Below are 21,067 nucleotides of genomic sequence, written 5' to 3' on the forward strand. Positions count from 1 at the left end.
AGGTGATCCACCCTCCTCAGCCTCCCAAAATGCTGGGATTACAGGCGTGAGCCACCACGCCCAGCAAGGCAATGTATTTTTACTTTAGTTAATGGTGGTGTTGGCAGAAGTGGTGATGGTATTGATGGTGGTAGGAACAGCAGTTTTGTTATATCCTGTCTTTTCATTCTCCTCTAGAAAATATCTTCCTTGGCTGGGTGTGGTGGCTCATGCCCATAATCCCAGCACTTTGGGAGGCTTTGGCAGGTGGATCACTTGAGGCCAGCTTGGCCAACATGGCAAAAACGTCATCTCTACTAAAAATACAAAAACTAGGTGGGCATGGTGGGGCACACCTGTAATCCTAGTTACTCAGGAGGCTGAGGCACAAGAATCACTTGAACCTGGGGGGCGGAGGTTGCAGTGACTGAGATCGCACCACTGTACTCCAGCTCGGGTGACAGAGTGAGACTCCGTCTCAAAAAAAACAAAAAGTTAAAAGAAAGAAGATATCTTCCTGTTATCCTTAGCCTCCCTAGAACAACTACCCTACCTCTCCTGCTATTTTCACTCAAGCCCAAACATGTAAGTATATTAATATTGCCTCTTTCCAACTCTCAGATCCTATTCACACCACTACCATCCAACCTCAACTACAGTGGAGCATGCTTTTGCCAAGCTGCTCTTCCTAATTTTCAATCCACTGGACACTTTACAACTCTTACTCAGCTACAGTTGATATCCCAAATGCCATCTTCTTAAAATGGTTTTCTCCCTTGGATTCTTTCCCTGTCTCCTCCTCTGATTCCTCCCACTCTGTCTTCCCTTTATATTGGCATTCCCCAACATTTATCCCTAGACCAATTTTCTTCTCTCTATACACTAACCCTGGGCAATATTACCCACTCTTATCTTCCTATATGCTCTTGATATCCAAATATAATACATAGCTCCAGTTCTGATCACTCCCCAGAATTATTCTGTCTACTATCAATGAGCAAGTGGACAAAACACAGGAACATTACAAAGCATCACCTTTTCCTCCCCCTGCTCCAACATGCACACACACACACACACACACACACACACACACGATTCTTTTCTTATATTCTCTCTTGGTGAGTAGAGCCAATTGCAGTCATTTTCTCAATAAATATCTGTTGAATGTTACCAAGTCCTTGCACACATCTAGCCAATGATGAAAGCTAGAAACGTCAGAATCCCAATTCCTCTCTCCTCTTATTCCTCAGATCTAATGGTTTATCAGGTCCTATACATTCTATCCCGGAAACACATTTCCAACAACTGATCTCTCTCTCCACCCCTTCCACTACGGAATTAGCTGAGAGTCTCACTGCATTGCAACCACCTCCTAAACTATATCCTAGTCATCAGTCTCTTCCATTCCAGTCCATGTTCCATGTGGCCACCAGAATAAGCATGACAGTATAATTTAATCACATTACTTCCTTATAGAAAAACCTCCACTGACTCTCTTGCTTGCCAGATTCCATAATATTGCTTTAAAAAGTGATTTACAATTGAAATGCAAATGCGGTCTAATTTTGTTTTACTCCTCTACTCTGAAAGCCTGAATTGCTCCTCATCATTGCCTGGCATATGCTACACCTGGTCAGTTTTCTACACAACTCATGCCATGGACTGAGCATTTGTGTTCCCCACAAAATTCATATTTTGAACTCCTAAACCCAAGGGGATTGTACTAGGAGGTGGGGCATTTGGTAGGTAATTAGGTCATGAGGATGGAGCTCTAAGAAATGGAAATAGTCCCCTTATAAAAGGGACTCCAAAGAGCTCTCTCACCCACTTTTGCCATGTGAGTTCACAGCAAGAAGATGGCTTTCTATGAGCCAGGAAGGGAACCCTTGCCAACCTCTGAATCTGCCAGTGCCTTGAACTTGGACCTCCCAGACTCCCGAACTGTGAGAAATAAATGCGTATGCTTAGGCCACCCAGTTCACAGTATTGTTATATAGCCTGAACTAACTAAGACGATTCACATTATAAACCCTAGCTCCAGGATTACCTTCTCTGGGAAGCGTTTACCAATTCTTCAGGTAACAAGCCTCTGATTGTTTTTCATTGTCCCAGAATTTTTTCTTTTTTTTTCAAACTCATATCTTAGCACTTAAGATTTATTATAATTATTTATTGATATTTTAGTCTGTCACACTAGACTATGATTTCCTTGCGTATAGGGGTCTTGTTTATTTATCTTTGTACTTTCACTGCCTAGCACAGGACATGGCATATTGCAGGCAATCGATAAACATTTGCTGAATAAACAAAACAAGGAGTTAAAAAGTAACTGCATGGAAGAGAAAACATCATGCCCAAGGCACAGAAAAGTGTGTTGCTCTTTGGGTATGTCCAGCAGCACAGTATGACTGGTGCTTGTAACAGTTGAGAAAGGATGTAAGAAAAGAGTTTGGAAAAGTAGGTTGGAGCCAAATTGTGAATTGTATATCAAGCTGAACTTATATTTTATCCCATAGGTTATTAAGAAGCTATGAGGAATCAGCCTTTAATTTTTAGTTTGGAATTCTTACGGTACGATTTTTATGGGTTTATAGTTTGAAATTCCGGCTGTATGATTTCTATCAGTTAGACTTTGGTAGCTGACAACAGAAATCACTCTAACTAAGAAGAAAGGAATTTATGCTACAATATCAGGTATGTAGTTCACAAAAACATTGGAAGGGTTGGAAGAGCAGACTACGCAGAGGATCTAGGAGAACCTCCCAGTCCCCAGAATCACAAGACGCCCCTTGGTAAACAATGTTACCCCCACCTTGTGCTGAAAGTTGCCAAGTAAGGAAGCTTCTGCCATAGTCTGCACCAACAAAAATGGGTGCCTTGCTTAACTCAGTTCTGAATTCATGTTTCATACAACTACATCTGATTGATGGAACCTAAGTTACATTTGAAAACCTCACTGTAAGAGGATCTGGGAAATGTAATTTGTGGCTTCCAGACTCTATGATTCTAGAATGAGGTTGGAATGGATGATAAGTGAGGCAATCCACTGTATCAACCACAGTTCTTATGTTTCTAAGTATGTATTTTATTTGGGGTCAATGAGAGCTCTTTACTTCCTATACTGCAGATGTTGTATTAGTCATTTATTGCTGCAATAATGCCAGGTAACAAACCCAAATATCTTAGTGGCTTATAGCAAAAGACATCTGCCTTCTTACGCTCAGTACTGCAGGTCAGCTGGGTGACTCTGACTCAGGCTGCAGTTGGGCTCTTTCTAGTCTATCCCACAAATCTTCACTGTGAGGCCTAGGCTGAAGGGGGAATAGCACAGAGAGTGTGCTTTTCTCATGACAGATTCCAAGAGTGCAAAAGAAACGCTACACCTCATGAAAAACATAAGAAGCTCCCTATTATAAAAGCAGCAAAATATCTTGGAGATTCATTCCTGAATGCTAGAGAAGTAAAACAGTGCCCCCCACCCAATATAGAAGAGGGGAACTGATAAACACAAACTGTCTTCACAATCATACCAACCCTTTGATACTAGAATGTAGCAAACTAAAATGAGATGTAGACTGAGTCACAGGCTTCGAATCTTGTGAGAAAAGAAGCTAGGAGAGGAACAGGTACATGTTTTTTGAATAATTTCATGCTTCTTGCATCATCCTTGTTTATTTCCCTCTTGTCCTCCCCATTTATTCATATAATAAACAAGTATTAACCATCTAGTATGTACCATATGGTAGGCTAAATGCCTCGGAGTCAACAATAAGAAAGACAGTGAAATGCCTTTGCAAACATTATAAAAGTGAAAGAGATCTGACCTGGCCCACCCCAACTCTTGCCTTTAGCTTTCAAGCTGCCTTAATCATTCCTGGGCTTAGGCTGAGCTAACTTAGTTTATAGTTTAAATGATATTGGGCCTTCCCCAATACTCAATTGTCTTTGTAAAGCTAATGAAAGGCCATCAGGCTAGGGAAAGAGAGGGATCTGAGTTCTGCTAAGATATAGACATAAATTGTCAGACATTCCTGCAGATAATACCGGTATTGTAGGTTGGCCTTTAAAATACCTTTTCAGGATTTTTACATGTCTGCCAATCCTGCTCTTGTGACCTCACTCAGAAGTGATTCAACACAAGAGGACATCTTTGACCCCCTTATGAGTTCATCTCCACCCCAATGAATCAGCAGCAAGCCTAGCCACCCCCATCTTTTCCCTCAAACTGACTTTGAAAAACCCCTAACCTACAAGCTTTGGGGGAGATGATTTGAGTACCAACTCGATCTCGCACATGGAATGGTCAGCCTCGTGTCTGTTAAACTCTTTATTTACTGTAATGCTGTGGTATTTATTTTTGCAGCAGGCAGGAAGAACCCCTTGGGTGGTTACAATAGACGTAGATCCCTGGAGTACAGAAGCCAATTCAGTTAAGTAACTAGGTATTAATAATTAAAATAGTGTGGTGTAAGCCAAAAATAAAAGTATAGGCCCCCCAAACAACTGGATGGACCCCTCATCTTGGCCAAGGGGATTCCAAAGAAACCTGAAAAACTAGTTCAAGCCATGATGGAAAAGGAGGTATTGGACATGCCTCATTATAGCTTTTTCCTTGGAGGTTGAGGCAAAACTGATCAGCATTAACACCAAAACAAAAATCATAAGAATGATAAAACAGACTCTTTGTGGCAGTAAGATACCCAGCTCCAACCTGACTTTGGTATAGCACTGCATGACAGATAACAGGCCCTCAAGGAAATCAAAGTAGGTTACCCCAAAATATATTTGTTTGACATACTTTGAAATGCCCTGCAAAACTGTCTTGTAGGGGAATTTGCATTCTGTAGACTCTTCTTCCCCTTCTAGGTATTTCCCACATCCAGTAGGTATGAAGAGTCTGAAACCTTTTAAGATCTGATGAGAGACATTTACTTACCATCTGTTCTCTCTGAAGCCTGCTACTTAGAGGCTTCCTCTACATAACAAGAGCCTTGGCTTCTGCAGCTCTCCTTCACTCAAGCATTTCTTTCTGCTGATGTCAACTCTTCAGGCAAAGTTTAATTCTTTCAACCAACCGTTCATCAGAAAATCTTTAAATCACCCATGACCCGGAAGCTACCACACCCACCCTTCAAGATGTCATGCCTTTCTGTGCCAAACCAATGTATACCTTACATGTATTGATTTATGTCTTTGCCTGTAACTTCTGTCTCCCTGAAACGTAGAAAATCAAGCTGTAACCCAACCACCTCAGGCACATGTTCTCAAGACCTCTTGGGACTGTGCCCTGGGTCATGGTCACTCATATTTGGCTCAGAATAAACCTCTTTACATATTTTACAAAGTTTGGCTTTTTGATCAGTAAGTGCCAAGGAATGGAGAGGAACAAGTTTATGGAAGAAGCACCCCGTCCAGACTGAAAAGATGAGTGATAATTAACCAGAAAAAGAAAGAATATTTCAGGTAGCAGGAAAGCTATGTGGGAAACCCAGGGGCATGGAAAGAGAAGAGAGCCTGGTGTTTGAGACACTCTCTGAGCCCCCCATAGATGGAGAGGAGAATGTGACTGTGAAGGCTGACATGTAAGCCAGGGCCAGGTCACAAAAGGCCTAGTAAGGGTTTAAGAGCAAAGAGCTAGAAAGTTTTCACTTTGTTCCTTAATAGTTAGGCGGGTATTTTTGAAAGAGAAGATTTTGTAGGGCATGATGAGGAGCTTTGAGTGTGAATAGTAGTGGTGGCCGTGTCAGTCAGAGTGGCCCAGAAGGAGGGAGTGAAGACGACTTGGTGAGCTAAGTTGGGGGTGTCTCTCCTTCTGGTGCCTTCAAGCAAATGTCCTCAAAGAGATCAAGGTGAGGTGTGCCCTCTCCTCCCCACAGTTGGGAGGTATATCAAGATCACCCTGTGGATTTTGAAACCACCTTTGCAAAAATTATAATTGAGGAAATTATGACAGTGAAAGAGATCAGACCTAACCAACTCTATCTCGCTTCTAACCTTTAAGCTGGGCGTAGGCCAAACTAACTTTGGGAAGAAATTCAGTTCATGGTTTGACTCTGAAACAAAATTGATAATAGCCCTTTCCCAAAAAGACACCCAACTTGCCTTGGACTAATCTGACTTTGCAGGACTAACATGTTAGATATAAGATTAGAAATTATGGTTTACAGGTCACACAGCCACTGGCTCCAAGAGTCTGAACCTCCCCAAATTGCTCCTGGGGATAACATCACTATTGTAAAATCTAAGATCAGTGCTTGAGCTATTTTGCAGACCCTGCACTGGATGGATCAGCTGACACCACCCAGACCTGTAATCTGGCTCAACAAGTTCTGCCATCCCACTCAGGAACAGAAGTCAGCAAGAAAAATTCACTTCAACCCCCTAGGATTCCATCTCCAACCTGACCAATCTGCACTCCCCACTTCCTGAGCCCCTACCCGCCAGATTATCCTTAAAAATTCCAACTCCAAATGCTCATGTAGACTACTTTTGAGTAATAATAAAACTCCTGTCTCCCACACAGCTAGCTCTGCATGAGTTACTCTTTTTCTGTTACAATTCCCATCTTGGTAAATCAGCTGTGTCTAGTCAGCAGGCAAAGTGAACCCATTGGGCAGTTACAAATTTTACAAACACACCACACTAGTTTTACCACCTTTTCCTCTCTCCCTTTTCCCCCAACCATCCATAGCTATGAGCAAGTCACTTTCTCAGGTGTATCAAGGTAGAAGAACAGGTAAAGAAATACTGCCTTAGAGGTTAAGAAGCAGCCAAAAAATTCTGAGATACTTGCAAACATGAGTGTATCTTCAAGTATGGTTGGATACTTGGCCAGATTTGTATTTTAGAAAACATCTCTACTTCTTAGGGAAGGAAAAAATAGGTTGATGCTCTTGACTAAATGTTTATGTTTTCTTAAAACTAATGTGTTGATATCCTAACCTCCAAAGTGATAGTATTAAGAGGTACAGCCTTTGAGAGGTGATTAAGTCATGAGGGTGAAGCCCTCATTAATGGGATTAGTGCCCTTATAAAAAACAATATAAACCACAAATAACTCCCTTTCCCTTCTATCACATCAGGACATACCAAAAAGATGAAAAGACAGCCATCTACAAACCAAGAAGTAAGCCCTCACCAGATACCAAATCTGCTGGCATCTATATCTTAGATTCGCAGCCTCTAGAACTGTGAAAAAATTATTTTCTGTTGTTTATAAGCTATTGAGTATATGGCATTTTGTTACAGAAGCCCCAAAGGACTACAACATTTGGTACGGTGAGTTAGGATGCCAGTGCAATAATTACCCCAAATAAGAGATGATGAGGCCTGTATTAAGGTGGTGGCTGTAGGGATAAAAAAGAGGGCCAGGTTGCGCAGACATTTCCAAGGTGACATTAAATCTGAGAGTAAGAAGAAGGAGGTAAGGCAGACCCTGAGACTCTGGCTTGGGCAGAAGGAACTCTGTTCTGGGTTCTCCTTGGGGTCCTCTCAGTCAGTGCTGCTGCCCCACCTCCTGAACCCAAGAATGCCCGACTCCTCCTGTAACACTAGGGCCAAAAGAGATAGCCAACTTCTGAATTGCCCCTGCATACCAATACTTAAAAGTTTTGAAATTCTTTCTGAAATAACTTTTGCCAGACAGTTTTCAGGTCACCCACAAAAATCTATATGGGCAATATTCACTGGGATGCCCCTGGCTAAATCACCTTACCAGTGACTTTGAGACACTGTAGATCTCTTAAACCACATATGTAGAGATTTAAATAACCATCTTACAACATGAAAGAGAGATCTACTGTACAATTTTGTGCCTAGGGTAGGTCAGTCAAATTATTACTGGCTCTAATTATCACCCCCATAGCTGCTAAATTCTTTACCTGCAGCAGAGTAGAACTCCAGAGGTGAGAAATTCTTTCCTTCCTTTGAAAATGCCAAGGAAAAAACCCAAAGGAGTGACTTCCAGTACGAACCTTAGAAATCAAATCAAACCTACACTGTACACAAAGACAGGACAGGCAGAGGGAAAAGCACAGCAAACATGGAAAATAACTTACTGGAAAGTCAAAGGTCTAATGTTGAGTTTAGTTCTAAATTACCTCCTACTGTGACTTGGGTGTGTAAATTCGGGAGCTGTAGCACTTCAAAGCAGCAAATAGTGAATAGAAGAAGAAAGAAGAGTAAAAAAGAAGTTGAGAGTAGGCAGTCCTTATGGTATTTTATATTTTATACTCATTCATGCTGAATTAAGATGTGAACAGGGAAAGTTATGTTATCAATCAGAACTTGGAGAAACACGATGAATAGCAGTGAGGCAGTGAGGACTTGGCATAGGGAAGATCAGATCCCATGGAAGGACTCTTCAGCAGAGAGAGAAAGCTACTTTGATGATTGCCACTATCTTTTACTTTTTTATTTTTTTCCCCTATCATCTATAATGACATGAGCCATTGTCTTTTAAAGAAAGATTTAACTCCGTAATGGCAGGGTTTTCCCCACCTCTTTTGTGAATTACCTACCTCACCAAACACTTCACCCTCTCCCACCAAACTCATCGTCTGAAAGTTTCATTCACATCAGTCTCATGCTGAAAGTTTCATTCACATCAGTCTCATGGGAGACAGCAGTTTCACTAAGAAAATATACAAGGTCAACAGATTCCCAGGCTAACCAGACAGCATTCATTTTCAACTAACATCATCCATTGTCCTCCAGGTGAAATCAGTTTTTAGCATCAGGATTCTGACTTCCTTCTCCATTAATCCCCATCCCCACTTATGCCTGCAGTAGCCTCATAAGATGATTTGGAGAATCAAGTTCAATATGAAGAGGAACATTTGAAAAATAATTAAAAACCAAAATTTCTGAGCTCACACCTCCAAACTCCTGAAATGTGATGATTTCTCAGGAGGCCTAGCTCAAAACTGAAGCAAAAGGTAAAGGAAAGAGAAAAGGAGGAAAAAACTGGAATGTTCATTCACAAGGCGAAAAATTAGGGGTACACATGGTTACATGAATCCAGGTCTATATCAAAGATTAATCTTTTAACTCTGTGAATGCTTTAATAGGAACTAAAGCTTTACCTACATGGGACAAATGACCCTAATTCTCCCTCCTAGTGTGCTTGTATTTCTATAAGAAATTCAATTTTTTTTCTATTTTGTGAGCATTTAAACATCTGTCTAGAAGCCAGGCAGAGAATAATATAGTAGAGGATCAAAGTATGAAAACTGACACCCTGGAGAATTCTCTATGGGGGAAGGTAATGATGTCATAGGTTGTGTGGGAGCAAATTTCCCTTGGCTGCTGTGCCCACCATCATGACAGACTTAAAGCAGAATCTCCATGCTGACTACCAAAGCCATCTGAGCCACATGAGATGCAGGTCAGCATGTGCCAATTTCATAACTGGGTTTAAAATTAGGGTTACAGTTAGGTAATTTCTTCTAACTTTTGCAGTGGGAGAAGAAGCCCTTAAATCCACTGATATGCCATGTAACTACATTTATCATAATGATCCAGGGTTTCTTTTATAATTATGTTCCAAGGATTCAAATCCAGAACTGTGAATAATTAACCAAAGTAATTATATATTCTTACTTCCATATCGCAAGACTGAACAGAAATAGAACCGAGTTCGTGATGTTGAGATACGGATGTAACAAAGGATGATGGATATTCTGTCCTGGCTGCATGTTAATGTCAGCAATGGAGAACGGCAACCCACTTAAAGGGACACAAAAGAGAGCTGGGACATGGGTTTGGAAGTCATAGAACCTGATTCCACCTTTTACTCCCTATGTGGCCTCGGGGAAGTTACCAAAGCCTTCAAAAGTTCAGTTTCTTCATTTGTCACAGTTAAGGTATCATGATTTACTTTATGTGGGTTTGAGAGATAACAAAATCTAATAATCCATGTGAAAGCCATAGTTGCTGGGCTGTGGTCTGTGCCCAGGATTAGTTACCATGACGGTTTCAGTCAGGGTGCTGGCAGGAAACAGTAGGTCAATTTGAGGAGATTCTAATCAAGGGACTTTTTACCAAGGCAATGGAGCAGGGTTTAGGGAACGCTTGGGGGATTGTGCAGAACCTTGGGGCCAGTAATGACCGCCCTGTTATAGCCCCCCAGCCTGGAGGAAGCTAAAGAGGGAAGACTGTGCCAAGAAGGCTAACAGGAGCTGCAATTCCTTCCAAGAAAGATGCCTGAGGACAAACACCCCAACCTCACTCTCCTCTCTCCTTCCAGTCTCCTCCAGGTGCATGAAGGCCAGAGAATACAAAAGCCCTTCCTCATAGTCTATGTAGTTCAGCCTCTTGGGTTTCAGACCAGTGTGAAGAAGGGCGGAAGAGCATGTAGAAGATATTAGCACAGATACAGATTTTTGAGGCTATACTGTTAAATAACCAAGCTCGGTCATTTACTGAGTGCCTAAGATAGTGTCCAGCACATGACGTGTGCTCAAGGAATGTATTTTTATTTTTAGCTATTTTTTATTTTGTCATTGTATTTTAGATCCAGGGGCTACAATGTGCTGATTTGTTATGTAGAGATACTGTCTTATGGTGATGTTTGGGCTTTTGGTGAACCCATCACCCAAACAGTGAATATTGTACCCAATAGGTAATTTTCCAACCCTCACCTCCCTCCCATCTTTCCCTCTGTTTCGAGCCCCTAGTATCTATTTTTTTTCCATCTTTATGACCATTTGTACCATTGTTTAGCTCCCACCTATAAGTGAGAATATGCAATATTTGATTTTCTGTTTCTGAGTTAGTTCACTTAGGTTAAATGGCCTCAGCTCCATCCATGTTGCTGCAAAGGATGTGATTTCATTCTTTTTTTATGGCTGATAGTATTGCGTGGGGTATATGTACCACATTTTCTTTATCCAGTCCACCATTGATGAACACTTAGGTTGATTCTTTGACTTTGCTACGGTGAATAGTGCTGCCATGAACATATGAGTGCAGGTGTCTTTTTTTCTCGGAGAAATATGGGATTATGTAAATGCAGGTATCTTTTGTTAAAACAATTCCTTTTCCTTTGGGCAGATACCTAGTAGTGGGATTGCTGGGCAGATGGAAGTTCTATTTTTAGTTCTTTGAGTAATCTCCTTACTGTTTTTCATAGGGAAAAAAATCTCTGTACTGGTTTTCAATGTGAACTACTTCACATTCCCACCAACAGTATATAAATGTTCCCTTTTCTCTGCATCTTCACCAACATCAGTTATTTTTTGACTATTTAATAGTAGCCATTCTGACTGGTGTGAGATGGCATCTCACTGCAGTTTTAATTTGCATTAAAAATCTTTTTTAATGGTTATATAAATTACCTTATGAGTCAGATTCCAGTTCCTTTATGGATATTCTGCCTTTTCCAGAACATGTATGACAAGTAAATCATTCATGGGGTCAAGCCATCGTAGGGTATCTAGAATCAGGAAGCAACGTATTTCAGACAGGGCCGTGCAGAGAGGCAGAGGATGAATTCCTCCCCTGCCCCAACACACACACACACACACACACACACACACAGCTGACAGTGTTGACAAAGCCTTGGTTGTGTTTTCAGCCTCTCGAGCCATAACATGCATAGATGAAGAGTCATCATGGTTACAACATCTGAGCAAGCGACTGAAAATCCAAGCCTACGCATTCAGCTCACATTTTCCTTTGTGAGAACATGAAGGGAGAAGTTGCTGCTGACTTCAGAGTCAATGCTGACAGACGATTTCACATGAAAAAACAACACCCATGTAATACTATAGCTCAGTTTGGGGGCTGCTGGAGTTGACACATCATTCAAGGAGATAAACAAGTCTGCCAGCTGTCATACCATGTGGCATAGCCAGGGACTTTGAGCCAGTCAAAAACAAAGCCCTGCACAAAGAGGCCTAGGCTTACTTGGAAATTTATTTGAATTCTACGTGTACATTAGTCCGTGATTTAAATCGTTTTGTAAAGTCGTGTCATAGAATGCAACTTTGGGAAGGGGGAGAGAGTGGAGATAAATATGAAGATGCTACAAATGATTTTACAAATAGACCATCCTGGTAATGTGTAGCACAAACCGCTGGAAGTCAGGGGTGAGGAATTGTCCCTGTCAATTTAACCACCTTCTAATATCACCAGAGCTATCCAAAAATCTCCATGGGAAGAACTCTTCTTAAATTTTAGAAGGAGAAAAATTGAAATGGAAAAGAAAAATTTAGATGTTATCATCTATGAATCAGGTACCATAATCAGTCAATATAATCTCTGCAAGCAAATGACTACTATGGAAGGAATCATATTTTTGAATGTCCTCAGCCTCTATGCTTTAATGATAACCAAAAAATTATCAATATTGTGCTATTTAACAGCATAACGACTATTGGATTTGGACTGTAAAGGCTCTCTTGCGCTAATATTTTTTAATCTATCACCTGGACCTCTTGTGACTGCATACTCTTTGAAAGGAGGAGGAGGAAATGAATACTTCCAATATTTGCCTTCATAGTCTCCCTTTACTGGTCACCTTTGCACTCATCTAAAGTGCTTCCTCAGAAAATTTCTAAAAGAAAAATAATGATTTCACACTAATATTACAAAAAAACACAAGATTTACTTTTTGTTAGTAAATTTTCAATTTTAGAAGAGTTTTAGGTTTAGAGAAAAGTTGCTCAGAGAGTACAGTGGGTTCCCTTCTGCCCTGGAGCCAGTTTCCTTGTGTTAAGCTCATATGGGTGACACATTTGTCACAACTGATGAACCAATTTTGATGCATTGTTATTAACTAAAGTCCAAACCTTATCTGGATTTCAAGGCTTACTCTATTAAAAGAACTTTTCCCATTGGAAACAGAGTACTACAACTCTGGGAAGGTGGGGGAATCAATATTTACCTTAACGGGTATGGATTTTGACCTCAACTGCTCATTTTATCTGACCCCGTCACCATAGCATTTTTCTACCAATTCAAAACATCTCAGGGACAGTAGACCAAAGGACAGAGCCCCAGTCTGGAGAAACGTGTTCATGGAGAAATATGTCTCAGCCTTAATTCTGTTCTGCCTCAGAAGAGCCACTCAACTTTTCTTTGAGCCTAAGTTCTATTTCCTACAAAATGAAGAAATCATATTATTAATAGGTGATTTCTGAAACTCCTTACAGCCTGAAATTCTGTGATTCTAGAATATCTGAAAACATCTTAATGTTTATGTGGCAAAGGTTTACATATAGGGTTAGAAGATTGTAATTCTGACTTTGTCACAGACTTTTAAACCAGATTTGGGGTTTCTTTTTTTTTTTTGAGCCTCACTCTGCCTCCAGACTGGAGTGCAGTGGCACAATCTCAACTCACTGCCCTCTCTGCCTCCTGGGTTCAAGCAATTCTCCTGCCTCAGCCTCCCTAGTAGCTGGCATGACAGGCATGCACCACCACGCCCAGCTAATTATTTTGTATTTTTAGTAAAGACAAGGTTTCACCATGTTGGCCAGGATGGTCTCAATCACCTGACCTCTTGCTCCGCCTGCCTCGGCCTCCCAAAGAGCTGAGATTATAGCCGGGGGGGTTCTCAATATTAAAACTTGCCTAGAAGAAGTTAATAATGCCAAAATGTCTGTTAATGAGCATCATATACACAAATATTTTCACTTAAAGAATGTGGGCCAGGTGCGGTGGTTCACACCTATAACCCAGCACTTTGGGAGGCTGAGGTGGGTGGATCACTTGAGGTCAGGAGTTCGAGACCAGCCTGGACAACATGGTGAAACCCTATCTCTACTAAAATACAAAACTTAGCTGGGCATGGTGGTGCATGTCTGTAGTCCCAGCTACTCGGGAGGCTGAGGCACGAGAATTGCTTGAACCCGGGAGGCGGAGGCTACCATGAGCTGAGATAGTGCCACTGCACTCCAGCCTGGGTGACAGAGTGAGACCTTGTCTCAAAAAAAAGAAAAAAAAAGAATGTGGCTAAAATTTACAAAATTTACAGGGACAGTCATTCAATATTGACTTTAACATTGTCCCACTCTCTTATGGTCTTCTAAAGACTTCTTATACCATTTCATTTCTTCTCATAAGTAACCCAGAATAAAATCTAATGTTGATATTTTGTATCCTTTTCTTTAAAGAAGAAAAATAGACTACAAATTCTAGTAAACAAGTTAGTGTAAATTATTCAGCATCAATACAAAAGTGCGAAAGCATCACACCAGGATTTTACTTGGAATATAAAAGTCACGTTTTTATGCCTAACTACAGACGAAGTACCAACATCTTATTGATTCAAGAGTAAAGAACTTTTATAAAGGTTTAAGGCATATTCGGCACGTACAAAATGTCTTAACACCCAGCAGATGACATCATTACAAAACTAGGAAACTTGAGGGCAAAACAGAAGAAACAACATTTTCACTAACTTAAAGAAAATGTTATATTCGGTTTTCATAAAAAATTTAATGAGCATGTTTATGAAAGTAGAGGTCATATAGAGGTCATATAGTAGAGGTCATTTCATGTCACTGTCCAGAAAAAGGAGCTTGTGACAGTTGAAAGGGAAAATCCCCAGTTCTTTCAAGGCCTCTTCTATGTTCTTAAGGGGAATTATGCATTTGAATTTTTTTTTTTTTTTTTTTTTTTTTTTTGAGACAGAGTCTTGCTTCGTTGCCCAGGCTGGAGTGCAGTGGTGCAATCTTGGCTCACTTTAGCCTCTGCCTCCCAGGTTCCAGCAATTCTCCTGCCTCAGCCTCTTGGGTAGCTGGGATTATAGGCTCCCACCACCACACCCAGCTAATTTTTGTATTTTTAGTAGAGACGGGGTGTCACCATGTTGGCCAGGCTGGTCTCGAACTCCTGACCTAACGTGATCTGCCCACCTTGGCCTCCCAAAGTGTTGGGATTACAGGTGTGAGCCACCACACCTGGCCACATTTGAAAATTTTTAAGTGGTATTCACTGACTATGGAAATGAAAACATTTTTTCTCTGAGTGAACTCTTTGATGACATCTCCTTCCTCAAAAAAATTTTAAATATTTGTGTGTGTGTGCACATGTGCAAAATATGTATAAAATATACTATTCACATTATGTATATATGTGTATAATATATATCATGTGTAATATACACAATATATAATATATTCACACATAAGATGTACATTTGTATATATACACATATATGTGTAACTTTTTCTCACGAACAAACTCAAATGTATTCCTAACTCCACAGCACAGCCATATCAGGATGTACTACTTAATTTCACCTGCCCCATGCAAGCAAATCCAGTAAACAATACACAAAGAACATTTTTTAAAAGCCCAGTAATAACCATAATGCATAGTCTTATTTGTTCTATTTATTTTTCAAAATGTTTTCCAGTTTTATAGCCTGACCATCTGGGAGGACCACTGAATGAAAAAAGAAAAATTTGTGTATTTTGGAAACAGATCTAGGTTCTATTATTTACTAGTTGTATGACATTGGATATGGAATTTTACCTAAAACATGAGGACAATAAATCCTTTCCCAGGTTGCTGAAAAGGCTAAATATGATCATGTCAAATGCCTGAGCGTCCAGTGCAAGAATGGAGATCTATGTTTTCATTACTGTTTCCCACTTTATTTAATTAGTGATGCAGACACTACCGGGGACTGGCAGAGTATCTCACGGTATTCTTACTTATCCCTCTTCACTACTATTTATCTTTGTGTTAGTCTACAAACGCTCCACAGAAAACAGAGAAAAAACAAAGAATTCACAACTATATCTCAATATAACACCAAGACTTCCTTTTAAAGAAGTGTTTCCTCTGGAGACAAGGCAGAAGTTGTAAACAAATACTAAATGTTATTTTACTTTGTTATAATCATTGATTACTATTTGTCTTGTGTAAGAAAAGCTGCAGATCTGCAATTGCAATGTAATAAGTTGTATGTTGAATTACATTTGTTTAAGTAGCAAAGTCACAACTTTGAAACACAACACCTGAGGTCCAGAGATTTTAAAAATAAATTCAAGAAAAATAAGAATTTAACTTACAAACGACTTTTCATAATAAGGGTCCATGAAATAGCATGAAAAGTCGGTATCCACAGACATTCCAAAACTTTTTATTTTATGAAATTTCTCCAAATCAACTTTTAAATAAAGTAACAAAAATAACTGATCAGAAGACCTTTTTTATTTTAAGCAATTAGTTTCAAAATGGCCAAAAGAAAAAGAGACAAAAGTAAACTAAGCAATAAATAAGAAAAACGTTTTAAAAATGTCTTATTGTTTCTCCACATCCTCTCCATATGACCCAGCCATCCCACTACTGGGTATATACCCAAAGGATTATAAATTACTCTACTACAAAGACACATGCACACGTATGTTTATTGCGGCACTATTCACAATAGCAAAGACTTGGAATCAACCCAAATGTCCATCTGTGACAGACTGGATTAAGAAAATGTGGCACATATACACCATGGAATACTATGCAGCCATCAAAAAGGATGAGTTTGCGTCATTTGTAGGGACATGGATGCAGCTGGAAACCATCATTCTTAGCAAACTATCACAAGAAGAGAAAACCAAACACCGCATGTTCTCACTCATAGGTGGGAACTGAACAATGAGATCACTTGGACTCGGGAAGGGGAACATCACACACTGGGGCCTATCATGGGGAGGGGGGAGGAGGGAGGGATTGCATTGGGGAGTTATACATGATATGAACGTCATGCACATGTACCCTAGAACTTAAAGTATAATTAAAAAAAAAAAAAAATGTCTTATTGTTATTGAGAGCTTCCATAACAGACTAGATCTGACCTTGAAGATAGGTCTTTTGAAATTACCCAATCAGTGGGAAAGAAAAGCATAAGGATGAAAAAGAATGAAGACAGCCTATAGGAATTTTGGGACAGCATTAATGAACAAACATTTGCATTATGAGACATCTAGAAGATACAAAAATAGGGACAGAAAACTTATTTAATAAAATAATTGCTGAAAGCTTCCCAACTCTCGGAAGACGTATGGACATCCAGACACACGAAGCTCAAAGATCCCCAAAGTCATCCCCACTGAGGCACATTATAATTAAACAGTCAAAAGTCAAAAACAGAGAATTTTAAAAGCAGCAAAAGAAAAGCACCAAGTGACATATAAAAGAATGACCATAGATTATCAGCAGATACGTCAGCAGAAACCTTGTAGACCAGAAAAGAATGGGATGACATGTTGAAAGTGTGTAAGCAAAACTGTCTGCAAAAATACTATACCCAACAAAGCTGTTCTTCAGAGATGAAGGCCAGTCTTTCCCAAACAAGCAAAAGTGGAAGAAAGTCATCACCAGCAGACCTGCCCTACAAGAGATGCTCAAGGAAGTTTTTCAGGTAGAAATGAAAAGACAGTAATTACCAATGTGAAAACACATGAAAGTATAAAATTCACCGGTAAAGGTAAATATAAGCAAACTCAGAATATCCCTACACTGTTATGGTGCTCTGTAAATCATATATCTATCTAGTACAAAGGTTAAAAGTCAAAACAGTAAAAAAAAAAAAAAAAAAAAAGCTACAATAAATGGTTAAGAAATCCACAATATAAAAAATGTAAATTGCAACATCAAAATACAATTTGTGGAAAAAGAGGGTAAATGTTTTGAGTTTTTGTGCGTGACTAAAGTTAAGCTGTTATCAATATAAAATGGTCCATTATAACTATAACATTTTATAAGCCTCATGAAAACCACAAAGCACAAAAAGATAGTAAATACACAAATGATAAAGAGAAATTAATCAAAACTAACTGTTAAAGAGAATCACCAACTCACAAAGATAAACAAGAGAGGAAGAAAGAAACAAAGGATTCTAAAATAACCAGAAAGCAGGTGGGGTGCGGTGGCTCACGCCTGTCATCCCAGCACTTTGGAGGACCAAGGCAGGTGAGTCATGAGGTCAGGAGGTAGAAACCATCCTGGCTAACACGGTGAAGCCCCGTCTCTACTAAAAATACAAAAAATTAGCCAAGCATGGTGGCACATGCCTGTAGTCTCAGCTACCCAGAGGCTGAGACAGGAAAATCTCCTGAATCTCTTGAACCTGGGAGGCGGAGTTTGCAGTGAGCCAAGATTGAGCCTCTGCACTCCAGCCTGGGCGACAGAGTGAGACTCTGTCTCAAAATAAATAAATAAATAAATATAATAACCAGAAGACAATTAACAAAATGATAGTAGTAAGTCCTTACCCATCAACAATTAATTTGAAAGTAAATTAATTAAATTCTCCAATAAAAAACATAAAGTGGATAAATTTAAAAAACAAGATCCAACTATATCCTGCCTACACAAGACATAGGTATACTGAAAGTAAAGGGATGGAAGGAGTTATTCCACTCAAGTGGTAACCAAAAGAGAGCAGGGGTAGCTATAACTATATCAGATGAAATAGAGAGTCAAAAACTGTCACAAGAGACAGAAAATGTCATTACTTAATAATAAAAGGTATAATTTATGAAGAATACATAACTATTGTGAATATATATGCACCCAACATCAGAATACCTAACTATATAAATCAAATAATAATGGACATGAAGGGAGAAATAGATGGCATTACAATAATAGCAGGGGACTTCACCACACCACTTTCAACAATGGACAGATCAACTAGACAGAAAATTAACGAGGAAATGCTGAAATTGAACTGCACATTAGATAAAATGCACCTAACAGATATACACAGAACTTTCCATCCGACAGCAGAATACACACTCTTTTCCAGCACACAGGTACACAGGGAACATTTTCCTGGATAGACCATATGGTAGGCCACAAAACAAGTCTTAACACATTTAGAAAAATCAAAATCATATCAAATCTTTTTTCTGATCACAATGGTATGTAACTGGAAATTAATAAGAGAGGGAACTTTAGAAACTATAGAAATACATGGAAATTAAACAATATATTTTTGAACAACCATGGGTTAACTAAAGGAGAGAAATTAAAAGAGAAATTTAAAAATTTCTAGAGACAACTGAAAATAGAAATATAACATACCAAAGCCTGTGGAATATGACAAAGGCAGTACTCAGAAGAAAATTAATAGCAATAAACACCTATTTCAATACAGAAGAAAGAGCTCAAGTAACCCAATGTTGCACCCCAAGGAACTAAAAAAAAACAAACAAACTAAACTCAGAATTAAAAGAAATGAAATAGTAAAGATCATAGCATAAATCAACAAAAATAGACAAAAAATACAAAAATCAACCAAATGAAGGATTGGGGTTTTGAAAATATAAACAAAATCAACACGCTTTAGCCAGAAAGAAAAAAGACTCAAATAAAATCAGAGATGAACAAGGAGATATTACAACTGATGCCACAGAAATACAAAGAATTACAAGAAAATATTACGAACAACTACACACCAGGGAGTCCTAGCTGTATAACAACTCACTGCCACAAGAACTAATCCAGGGTATCCAATCTTTTGGCTTTCCTGGGCCACATGGGAAGAAGAAGAATTGTCTTGGGCCACACACAAAATACCCTAACACCAACAATAGCTGATGAGCTATACCAACAATAGCTGATCAGAAAAAAAAAAAAAAAAAAAAAAACTATAATATTTTAAGAAAGTTTACGAATTTGTGTTGGCCCACATTCCAAGCCATCTGGGCCGCATGTGGCACATGGGCTGTGTGTTGGACAAGCTTGAACTGATTTATTCCTTGATGAACCAATCTAGTCTCCTGAAAGTGAGGACTCAGTACTATAAGAATAGCACCAAGGCATTCAGGAGGAATCCACCCCCATAATCAAACACCTCCCACTGGGCTCTACCACCTCCCAAAATCACCACACTGGGAATCAAATTTCAATACGAGATTTGATGGAGATAGACCACATCCAAACCATAGCAATCAGTAATCATCACGGAAATACAAATTCAAACCACCATGAAATATCACCTCACTCCAGTTAGAATGACTCTTCTCAAAAAGACAAAAGATACCAAGTGTTGCTGAGGATGTGGAGAAAAGGGAAACCTTACACACACTTTGTGGGGATGTAAATTAGTACAGCCATTATGGAAAACAGTATGAAGTTTCCTTAAAAAATTAAAAATAGAACTATCATATAATCTATCAATCCCACTATTTGATGTACATTTAAAGGAAATGAAACATCACCTCATTAAGAAATTTGTACTCACATGTTCCTTGTAGCATTATTCATGATATCCAAGACAAGGAAGCAACCTAAGTGTCCATCAAGGGAGGAATAGGCAAAGAAAACGTGGTACATATAAACAATACAGTATATTCAGTCATTAAAAAAAGTGGAATTCTGTCATTTGCAAAAACATCCATCAACCTGTAGGACATTATGTTAAACGAAACAAGCTCGACACAGAAAGACAAATACTGTATGATCTCACTCATATGTGGAATCTAAAAAATTTTATCTCACAGGAGTAGAGAGTAGAATGGTAGTCACCATAGGCTGGGTAAGAAAGTAGGAGATGGGGATAGGTTGGTCAACAGATACAAAGTTATACTTAGATGGAAAGAATAATTCTGGTGTTCTATTGCACAACAGGGTGACTATAGTGGAGTGACAACAGTTAACAAGAATATATTTTGTATTTAAAAAGAGCTAGAAGAGAGGATTTTGAATGTTCTCACTGCAAAGAAATAATAAATGCTTGAGTCAATGGATTTGCTAATTATCCTAATTTGATCATTATGCAATATATATATGCATATATGTATCAAAACATCACATTATATTCTATAAATATGTACAATTACTATGTCAATGAAAACTTTAAAGACATTGTTATTGTTAAAAAAAAAAAAAAGCAAGTAAAAATTAAACCATACAGGAAAACAAAAAGAAATCGAAACAAATCTAAAATGTCAACACCCGGATCTAACCATTGTTAACATTTTGATGAACATCTTCATAGCTAAATCTCTATATATTTAGAAGATATATTTAACTTCTTATATATAAGAAGTTTTTAAAATATTCTCATCAGTGAGATCACACTATTTATACTGTCACTTGCCATTTCCACTTACCATGTCTGAGACATTTT

General features: G+C 39.0%; 1 long non-coding RNA gene across 1 annotated transcript in view; it reads right to left on the minus strand.

Moving 5' to 3' along the window:
• LOC117090347 overlaps positions 1-11,410 on the minus strand; it is a 60,519-nt gene extending 49,109 nt beyond the window's left edge. The window contains exon 1 of the long non-coding RNA XR_004439978.1: positions 11,316-11,410. This is a non-coding gene — a long non-coding RNA (uncharacterized LOC117090347). The remainder of the gene's footprint in view (positions 1-11,315) is intronic.
• Positions 11,411-21,067: the final 9,657 nt, after the last annotated feature.

Source organism: Trachypithecus francoisi, unplaced genomic scaffold (genome assembly GCF_009764315.1).
Source record: "Trachypithecus francoisi isolate TF-2019V2 unplaced genomic scaffold, Tfra_2.0 Lachesis_group11, whole genome shotgun sequence".
Taxonomy (NCBI): Eukaryota; Metazoa; Chordata; class Mammalia; order Primates; family Cercopithecidae; genus Trachypithecus; species Trachypithecus francoisi.